This window comes from Nicotiana sylvestris, chromosome 3, assembly GCF_000393655.2.
Source record: "Nicotiana sylvestris chromosome 3, ASM39365v2, whole genome shotgun sequence".
NCBI classification, from domain to species: Eukaryota; Viridiplantae; Streptophyta; class Magnoliopsida; order Solanales; family Solanaceae; genus Nicotiana; species Nicotiana sylvestris.
In genome coordinates this window covers 63,214,689-63,226,397 of record NC_091059.1, presented here as the reverse complement: position 1 = coordinate 63,226,397, position 11,709 = coordinate 63,214,689, and positions in this window count along the sequence as shown.

The window sequence follows — 11,709 nt, the reverse complement described above, 5'->3', positions numbered from 1 at the left end:
TATGGAATAACATACCTTTATATTGGTAAGACATTGGGTTTGATTCCCAATATAACATATTGATGATATTTTGAAGACAATTGGTTGAACAACGAACGTGGGCGTTCCAAAGATCAAAATAATAATAATCATCACTATGATTATCAAAAGAGAACAATAAGGGTTCTCAAAATAGTCCTTCAAAATGTGAAGGCAATGTTTACCATCAAATTGGTATGAAAATAATAAAGCAGGTCGCTGATTATGATTCATTCCTTGAAGAGAATGTGACTTGTGATAAGCATTGAGAATGCAAGCCCATTCCTAAAGTTGAATGTGGCAATATGCGATAAAAGTAATGAATAAAGACATGCAATTCATGATTATATGAATACCACACAACTCACCTCTAAGGGAGGTTTGAGTAAAATAAAGAGAATAAATAATATTGTGTGGTTACATGAATATGTCATTGGTCGCGTACATGTGATACGCCAAATGTTATTTTGCCATGCCTTATAAAAGTTATTAAAGGCAAAATTAAAGCAATAAATGATTTTGCTTATGATGATTCGGACCATGACAATTCATTATGATATAAGTTCCTCCGTGAAGGAGACATTTACCATATGAATGGTATGATAAAAGATCTTGTAGTATAAAAGTTGTTAAGAGCTCCGGAAAAACTAATTTGTTACTACCCAGATGAATAAAATTATTCATGACATTGATATTGTAAAGTCTCAAAAGAAACTTTTTGAGTTTCAAATGTATACGTCAAAGTGGTTGTCATATTGCGACATTAAATGAAAGGAAGATTGAATATCTTCTCTATAATCATACCGGGTAAATATAAAAGGTTACCCGATTTGTTTCTATTTGTACTACACAAATATAAGCATGATGCTTGAATCATATGCCACAAGTAAACTACAGGTTTACTAAAACAAATAATAGTTGGCATAACCAGTTGACCATCCCGGTTCAATTATGATGCGAAAAAATCAATTGAGAATTACATTGGCATATATTGAAGAATAGAAGATTCTTCAAGAATTCTCTTGTGCTGCTTATTCTCATAATATACCAGTTAAGGTTGGAATTGTATCCCTTGATTTCTGGAACAAATAAAAGGTGATAAATATATGGGCCCAGTCACCTGTCATGTGGACTGTTTACCATTTTAATAGATGCATCTATTCTATGGTCACACGTGCATTTGTTATCAACTTGCAGTTTGACTTTTGCAAGATTGCTTGCTAAAATTATTAGAGCACAGTTTCAGAATATAAATTATGATGATTTATCTTAATAATACTGGTTTAAATCCAAGTTGGTTTAGCAGAAATTATATGCCTCCAATTATAGCTAAATCATTGGTTATGAGAACAAAACTCTCAAAACGAAATTTTGTATGAGATGTATTATTAATATACAAAAGCACTTGTACGCATCTAGCCAAGTTATGAAAATTTCTCCCTATCACAATCGGTTCAGGGTCAGGAACCAAATAATTTCTATATAGAAATATGGATGTGCTATATGATTTAATTATTCCACCATAATGCACAAAGATGTATTCCCAAAGAAGGTTGGGAAATGTGTTGGTGATCCCAACATTAGGGGGAAAATGGGAAGCTGAGGAAGTGACACATGAAATGAATTATTATGATTACATATAGATCCTCGTATAAGAAAAAATGAACTTAAAGTTCAAGTTCAAGTGATAATTCATTTACAAATTATTGCCAGACGCATTTGCTGACCCAGAGCTAGATGTCATATTTTAGCTGCAAATGCTCCAAATAGAATAAAGTCCATGACGGACAAAGTCTATGCCACGCATGAAGCGTAACAGACCAATCGGTTCCAAAGATAAAACTCCTTGAAGAAGGAGAGGGGCAAATATTCAAAATGGTCATAATAAGGAGGCAAGTGCTCTAGAAGAGCACCACGACATAACACTTCATAAGACCTCATGGGAGAGGCTCAGGTACCTGAAAATAATGAGATAAAGAAACCTCAATAAGTTATGTCTTTATTAGGTAATAATGGAACCGACAAAAAGTGATCATCGACGATATTGTTAATATAATGTAGCGCTCAATATTATTAATATTGACGAGGATCTTGAGCTCAAATATGTAATGAAATTTGGACAGATAAATGATTGGCCAAAATAAAATAAAATATACGCAATCAAGATTGATTTCATCTGAAAAATGTGAAGTTGGACGGATAGTCCGAACACCTGAAAGTATAAAGCCAGTGGAGGTATAAATGTGCTCTTGTGCGAAGAAAGACAAGTCGATAGACATAAAGACGACTTGTGTTACAAGAAAATTTGTAAATATCCTGGCATTGATTATATAGAGACATGATCTCTTGTGGTGGATGTAGTCATTTCAGGTTTTAATCTGGCAATACATAAAAAACTTGATATGCGTATAATGGAAATAATTGAAGGATTTAAATTGTTCTGAAGCATATTATGGTTCCCAAGAAATTTATTAGATAAAGCTTCAATAATCCTTATACGGATTGAAACAATCAGGGCGCATGTGGTATAATCGCCCGAGAAAATACTTGTTGAAAGAAGGGTACAAGAATAATTCAATTTGTCCTTGTAAAAGGATCCGAATTTGAATTTGTTATAATCGCCGTGTATGTTGATGATTCAAATATCATTAGAACTCCCGGGGAGCTTCATAAAGCAGTATACTGTTTAAAGAAAGAATTTAATGAAAGATCTTAGAAAGACAAAATTTCATCTTGGTCTACAAATTGAGTATATGAAAGATGAAATTTTTGTCTATCAATCAACATACACTGAAAATATTTTAAAGCAATTCTATATGGATAAAGTACATCCATTGAGTACCCCGATGGTTGTGTGATCACTCGATATAAATAAAGATTCATTCCAACCTCATGAAAATAATGAAGAACTTCTTGATCCTGAAGTATCATATCTTAGTGAAATTGATGCACTAATGTATCTTGCTAACACTACAAGGTGTGACATAACTTTTTCAGTTAATGTCTTCGTAAGATATAGCTCTGCTCCTACAAGGAGACATTGGAATAAAATCAAACACATATTGCGTTATCTAAAAAGGACTACCGATGTGGGCTTATTTTATGGCAATGATTGCAATCCCGATTTTGTTGGTTATGCTAATGCGGGGTATTTATCTAACACACACAAGGCTTGATCTCTAACATGCTATGTGTTACATATGGAGGCACTATCATATCTTGACAATCGACTAAGCAATCAATCGTGGATACTTCATCTTATCATGCTGAGATAATTGCTATTTATGAAGAAAGTCGAGAATGTGTATGATTGATGTCTATAATACATTTTATTCAAGAAAAATGTGATTTGAAGTGTTACAAACTACCCACAATTTTGTATGAAGACAATACAACATGCATAGCCCAATTGAAGGGAGGATTCATAAAAGGAGTTAGGACAAATCGCATTTCACCAAAGTTATTTTCTATACATGATCTTCAAAAGAATGGTGATATCAATGTGCAACAGATTCTTTCAAGTGATAATATGACTGATTTGTTCACCAAATCTCTATCGACGTCAACCTTCAAGAAACTAGTATACAAGATTGGGATGTGAATGATCAAGGATGTGAATTGATGCTCTCATCAGGGAGAGTTAATACGCGTTATACTCTTTTTCCTTTACAAGGTTTTATCCCACTGGATTTTCCTTGCAAGGTTTTTAACGAGGCAACAAAAAGGCGTATTTCTAAACATGTGTACTCTTTTTCCTTCACTAGGATTTTTTTTCCCATAGGTTTTTTTTCCTAGTAAGGTTTTAACGAGGCACATTATCTTTGGATATCAAAGGGGAGTGTTATGATAAATATCACATTATGGTGGATGTCTACTCTTCTTCCATGATCTTCATCTCAAATGTTTAATGACATATTCCATGATATATTTTCTTCACTTTTTATGCCTATATAAAGGCCTTGTAATAGATAGGAAAATACACACAATTGAAGAAGAAAATCTCTCCCTTCTCTCTATCTCCATTTCTTGTTCATGTTTTACTAAATTGCTTTATTTCCTTGTTCCATATTGTTACTTTGAGTTATATTTCATAACAACATTATCATTATGTACTGGTTAGTTGCTCTTCAACTTCAGAAGCCTACGTCTTATTTTGGTTCTTGTCGAACTTGTCAGCTGCTGATTTTAATTTAGAACTGGATGAGATATGTTGGAATGTCTGTTCTTTTCGTTTGCTTTAACGATTAAACTCTATTCTTCCCATTATTTAAATTTGCTTTAACGATTAAACTCTATTCTTCCCATTATTTAAAAACTCAATTGCTTTTAAGATTTGGAGTGGAAATTACACGATTTTTTTATGCTTCCACTTTATTTTTTAGTTTTTTTTGTATTAGAGGAACGTTAATTTTTTTTTAAAAAAAAAACGGAGCCTGAATAATATGTGGTTGGCCACTTCAAAATTACGGCATTTTTAAGTTCAAAAGAATCCAATTGCAGCGATTGCCCAAAAAGTAAAGTGATTCCACCTCAAAAGGACAAACCTTTGGTTAACTTTTCCACAAGGGAGATTGCTATTGCTTGCTGGGCGATACTAGATGTGGGAATATACATATGAATATGATAGGTATTACGAAAAAAAAAAAAACAGGACAAACAAGGTTAAATTAATGGTATAATAATATTTTCTGTTTCATTTTATTCATGAGCGTTTTTACTATATTCATTTGTCTGTCTGTTGCTAATGTCATCAATAGGTGAACTACCCCTATTGACCATTTAACCATTTTTTTGAATACCGGTGCCAAGTATGGAAAATAGGGTATGAATGATGGAGATCATTGCAATTCTATATCAGGAGTTGTGTGTGCTCTTCAAGCAAGCACTATTTGACTCGAATCAACTGGTCATTCTTATACTTTATTTTTAAGGGGTCTGACTTCCTTCTTTTAGATATATTTTTCTGGTAAATGCAGTGATGAGTTATTTTCCTAAATCAATATTTTTTGATAAAATCAAAATTATGCTCTTAATAGACCCTTCCTATGTGCTAAGGCTCATTTATTCTCTCCAAGAACAGTGCAAAAAGTCATTCCTAATTGGGATGAATAAAGTATTATCCATTGCAAAGTGCCTTTAAAGCGGAATAATTAAATCTCACATGCTTTCTTTATATCATAATTAAGTCATTATATACTTAACATCTCTCCACTGTAACTCTTGAAATGCAACTCTTCAAATTTACCTGTATTATGAGTAGTAATTTTTGTCATTATGTGGGTATTCTGTTTGTCAATTGGATTTACAGCATCTTTATATTCCATAGTTGATTGGTGTTTACTGGCTTTTTGAAGGGAAGATAAAGCTTCTCGTACACTGTTTTCCTCTGCTATTGTTTCTGGAATAACAAGATTGACTGCTAAGCTACGCACTACAACTGGTACTCATAGGGATAATGGTCTAGAATCTATTATGTGCTTGAAGACACAAACATTATGTGCACCATGAGGAGCAGTTGAGCAATATGAAACAGCATACTCATATTTTTCTAACTATTTGTCTGGCAAAGAGCAGCAAACATTGCACATGTATGTCAAATTTATAGCTTAGATGGCTATTAAAGAAATCAACAAAATCAATCTCCGAAAATGGCTAAAAAGGCATCAGAATCCCAGTTAATTCCACTTTCATGAAGAGATGCTTGACTTGCCAACTAAAGCATTTTGTTTATGCCATCTCAACACCATTGAACTTCTCTTCTCTAATAACTCAAGTCTAAAATCTACACTACTAGCCCGACCAATAATGAAAAGTTGGTTATTTGTAATACTATTCGCAAGTAATTAAAGCACAAAAATAGTACTATAATGAACAACTGATATTGTTCTCTGTACACAAGATGTATCGGTTATGATTATGTATTTTCATTTCTGTACAGAACACTATTGACATTGCCACCAGAACACTTGAAAAAAGAAGAAGCTTGACACCTAACATGTTGGGCCCGTGCATAGCACGAGTAACCTCTATCTAGTGTGTGCGTGTGTATAATATATATATATACTGGGGCTAGCTAGTAAAGTTTCCCTACTCGGCCACAAAGTTAGATATTATGTTAGGTACATTACACAACATTGTATTCCTTTACCCATGCAATATTCATTTGATTTGTCATTCATAACGTGCTCATATAACAAACACATTACCCAGGGTTTGTCAATTTAATCAAAGACATATACCAGGCCATAGTCCTTACCATATATAAAAAGTGGACACTCTTAGTCCTAAATCCTGAATATCACGAAACAGATCAAAACATTTTTATAAGATTAACCAAACATTCACACGCATACTCCGATGAGGAGTAAAACCAAAAAATGAAAATGAACCTTTCTGCCATTACTAGATAAACTTTTCTATTTTCGAAAGAATCCAAGAATGTAGAAAATGCATAGATCATGTTGATTTAGGGGTGTTTCAAAAAACTGAAAACCCGCACCAAATCAGAAACTGAACCAAAACCTATTTGATAAATAGATTTTTCTTTTGGTTTGGCACTAAATTAAAAAAGGGACAATATTTAATTTGGTTTGATATTCAACAAATAAAAAGGAAAAGCAGTAGGAGGGAAATACAAGAGAAAGGAAGTAACAAATAATATACAAGATTGATTTTCATCTCTAGTTTCTTGATTCGGTTAGAAAGAAAATTCAACATTTGATGGTGCGCAAACAAACCACCACCAAACTAACAAGAAATTGGGACTGACGTTCTTGGACTTTGCATACTTAACTGAAAGAGAATTCTATGACCGAGTGTCTGATACAAATATGTAGTAGTGAAGCTTGCGGAGGTTGAACATCTTACTGAGTTAGTACTACAGTTAGTTAAGCTGGAGTGTTTTATTAAAGTTTGTTAGTCAGACACTTGAGTCTCTTAAGTTTCCCCATCCATAGTTATTATAGTTACACATAGGTCCCCTAATTTACTTTGTCTTATTCACATCTAGTCCAGTTCATTTCTGTTAGAATTTGACAGAGAGAATGTCAGAGGTGGTGAGCTCAGCAGCCTTATATATGCTTATAATTCCTCATTTTGGGTATGAATTGAAACCCTATTTTACTTTCCTGCTTCGTCTTTCAATTTTCTTCTTCATTGCATTTTTCTTCCTTATTTCTTTTTACCGTTCCATAGATTTTTGCTTCAATGGTATCAAAGCACATCTTGGCTCTGTGGGAATTCATGGCTACTGATGTAAATGAGGTCGTGAGCCTCTTACAAAAGCTAACTACTGATGTATCTGGGTTTATTGCTCGACAAGATCAATTGGAAGCAAGCCAAGAGCAAAGTAGCAAGATGCAAGAGGAAGCTTTGGGTGAGCTCAAAGATGTACTGAATGAGGTCGTTTATGGAGGAAGAAGACCAGAACGGGGAAAGAGTCTAGCAGCAACAGAAGGTGAGATCTATTCTCCTCATGACATGACCTTTGATTTTGGTGAAATTATGACCCCAAATGCGAGTGCAACTGGTAGGTCAGTAACACAAAGTATTCCTCCTCCAGCTAGTGTTCAAGTTCAGCACCCCTCTGTCACTCAAAACCCCCAAACCAGTTTGAATATGGCTTCCATGGCACAAATCTCGTAGAATCTATCAGTAAACCCTAACCTTCTATCACCAAGAAACCATGTTCGTACCTTTGTTCCACCCCAATACACCATCCAACCTACTCAATTTCAATTCCAGAATTTCCATTCTCCACAACCTAGACTCACTTCTCAAATTCCCTCTTCCTATATGTTCCCCGCCCCTATATTTGGAAGAGTTTATCCTCCAGGGAACACCTGTAGGAGCACCACACTTCCATAACCCCTACTACCAAAGTACAACATTTCCTCCTGCCTACCACACTCAGACTACACATATTTCCCCTTCCCTATACAATCAAATACCTTATATCTCCACTCATCTTCCTTACCCAAACATACATGTTACCAGTCAATATCCAAACATTCACACCATCCAGAGGACCATCTTGCCTAATATTCCATTTACCAAATACATGAAAGTGGAATTTCTAAAATTCAATGGAGAAGATTTGAGGACTTGGATATACAAGGTGGAGAAATTCTTTGCTAATGAAGAAGTTACTATTCAGCAAAGAATGAAGTTAGTTTCATTGCATTTTGAAGGAGATGTGTTGCAATGACACCTTGGCTATATGAGGAGTAGAGGTTAGGTGTAACGACCCTATCGGTTATTTTGCTTTCTAAATCACTGTTCCCCTAAATAAGACTTCCCGTATGTATTTTTACTATTTTAAGACTTGAGAGGATAGTTAGTTCGGGTTTGAAAGGGTTCGGGTTGAAATCGGAACACTTAGTTCCTTAATATTGGCTAAAAAGGGCTAAGTTTGACTTGAGTCAACATTTTGACTAAACGACCTCGGAACCAAAATTTGACAGTCCCAATAGGTTCGTATGATGATTTTGGACTTGGGTGTATGTGTGGATCGTGTTTTGGATGACCCAGGAGCATTCCGGTGTAATACTGAAAGTTAGCACATTGAAGGTTTTAAAGTTCTTTAAATTTGGTTTGAAGTAGGTTTTGGTGATATCGAGGTACGTTTGGGATTCTGAGCCTGGAAATAGTTCTGTATGGAGATTGAAGAATTGCACGCAAAATTTGATTTCATTCCGAGTAGTCTAAGTATGATTCGGCATGCTCGGAGCAAGTTGAAAATTTGAAGTTCATAATTTGATTCAATTTGGTTTTGGGGTGCGATTCTTATTGTCGATATTGTTTTATGCGTTTCGAGAGTTCGTGCAGGTCCATATCATATTTATGGACTTGTTGATGCATTTGGATGGGGTCCATAGTGGCTTGGGTATGTTTCGGATCGCTCGGAGTTAAGTTAAAAACACCAGTATTTATGTTTTGGTTTCCTTCTTCGCAAATGTGGATGGACCCTTGCGTTCGCGGTGATGTATTTGGGGACTGGGGGCTTTTCCCTTCGCGTTTGCGGATATAGGGTTGCGTTCGCAAAGGCCTAGACCCTTTGGCCTTCACGTTCGGATTTGGAAGGCCGCGTTTGTCACTACCCGAATTATAAACAACGGAAATAATAAAGCAGAAAAGCGAAATTTAACGATTAAGCTAATACCAATACGAATCCATAAACATAAACCACCCAAAACTTGTATCACAATCTCATGGACTATCTAGGAATACTACAAATAGGGTCCGAACAAAATAAATACATGTCTGTCTCTGAAATAGTAAAGAACAGAAGAAAACTAGATAGGAATGGGATGCCAAGACCTGCAGACGCCTGCAGAACTACCTCGAGTCTCTTGATGGACTGAAGGCAACAACCCCTAGCTAAGGTCCGTATGCTCCATTACCGGGATCTGCACAAAAGAGCACAGAGTATAGTATCAGCACAACCGACCCATGTGCTGGTAAGTGTCGAGCCTAACCTCGGCGAAGTAGTGACGAGGCTAGGACACAACAATTAACATAACCTGCAGTTAAATAGTACCCAGTAGAATAACAGTAATATAAGCAATTCAAAAGTAACGGGGGATGGTTCACATGTTATGGGGGAAAAATACCAACATAAAGAATCACAATAATAGTGGAATAAGATAATTGAACCGAAAACAGCAAGAAATCATAACGTACAGGCAATAAGTGCACGGCATCACCCTTCCTGCTTTTACTCTCAATCCTCACCAGTGCAATCATGTAATGAAAATGTGCACGGCATCACCCTTCATACTTTATCTCTCTTCCTCACCATGTAAATATTAGAAATGTGCACGACATCACCCTTCGTGCTTTATTTCTCTTCCTCACCATATGCATCAATATTAATAAATATGTACACGGCATCACCCTTCGTGATTTATCACTCTTTCCTCACGATATGCATAAATATGAATGTGCACGATATCATCATTCATGTTTTATCTCTCTTTCCTCACGATATGCATAAATATGAATATGCACGGCATCACTCATCGTGCTTTATCTCTCTTTCCTCACCCAAACAATAACAACAACATCCCGACAAGGGAATCAACAACAAGAATAAACACATCGTGGTAAGGGAATCAACAGTAAGAAATAAATACATCCCGGCAAGGAAATAAGCTATAACCAAACTTGTACCAACAATTAACTTCACAAACAAAACCTCAACTGGAGCCAATGCTCAACAATAAACAAATACGTCAAGATAATCATAAGTCTTGCTCAATACGGAGAATCAACAATTTAGGCATTTGTAGTACTTATTAAGAAACACAACGATCACAATTTAAGACTCACGGGCATGCTTGACACCGACGTATAGATACTCGTCATCACACCTATACGTCGTACACTACACTAGCACATAGCAAATAAAGCATAATACCTATTCCCTCAAGCTAAGGTTAGACCAAACACTTACCTCGAGCTTCCACGGCCAACTCAAGCCTCAAACACCGCTTTTCATTTAGAATTCCCCTCTAATTTACTTGTATCTAGCCTAAATTAATTTAACAACATCAATAAATGCTAAAGAATTCATACTCAATGCTTAATTATAGGTTTTCTATCATTTTCCCCAAAAAGTCAAAAATCGACCCCGGGCCTGCTTGGTCAAAACTTGAGGTTCGGATCAAAACCCGATCACCCATTCACCCACAAGCCCGAATATGCAATTAGTTTCGAAATCTGACCCCAAAACGAGGTCTAAATTCCAATTATTCAAAAAGCCCTAATTCTACCCAAAATCCCTAATTCTACCATGGAAGAACAAGGTTTAGGCCTAGAAATCTAATGGGTGTTGATGAAAAATGAAGGAGATGAGTTTAAGAACACATAACTATGATTTGGTGTTGGAACTTTTCTTCAAAAATCGCCTAAGGTCTGATTTTAGGGAAGGAGATATGAAAATATGGCTTATTCACGTTTTTGGTTCTGTTTTTAATTCACCGGACAGGTCTTCTTCGCGTTCGCGAAGGTTTAACCCCCATGACCTTCGCGTTCGCGAGACCTACGTTGCATTTGCGTAGGGTAAAATCCCTTTTCCCCCAGTTCCCTGCCAAATAGCCTTCACGTTCGCGAAGGGTAACACCCCCAATGCTTCGCGTTCGCGACTGAGCCTCACGTTTGCGTAGAACAAAATTTCCTTCAAACTAACTTACTCTTCGAGTTCGTGAGAGTTTCTTCGCAAACGCGAAGAACAATACACCAGCACACCAGAAGCAGCAAAACAATAGAAAATCCTAAGTCCAAAACACACTGAAACCTATCTGAAACTCACCCGAGCCCTCGCGGCTCCAAACCAAGCATGCATACTAACTCAAAAACATCATATGGACTTACTCGTGTGATCAAATCTTCAAATTAACATCTCGAACTACGAGCTTAGCATCAAAATCAAAGAAAAATCTCCATAACTCTTAAGTTCAAATTTTAACAACCGAGGGTCCGATTCACGTCATATTAAGTCCGTTTCATACCAAATTTTACAGGAAGAACTTAAACACCATACAAGACCTGTATCGGGCTCCGGAACCAAAATACAGGCCTGATACCATCAAATTCAAACACAATTAAGTTTTCAAAAACTCTTATAATTTCAATTAAATAATTTTCTTCAAAAATTTATTTCTCGGGCTTGGGACCTTGGAATTCAATTCC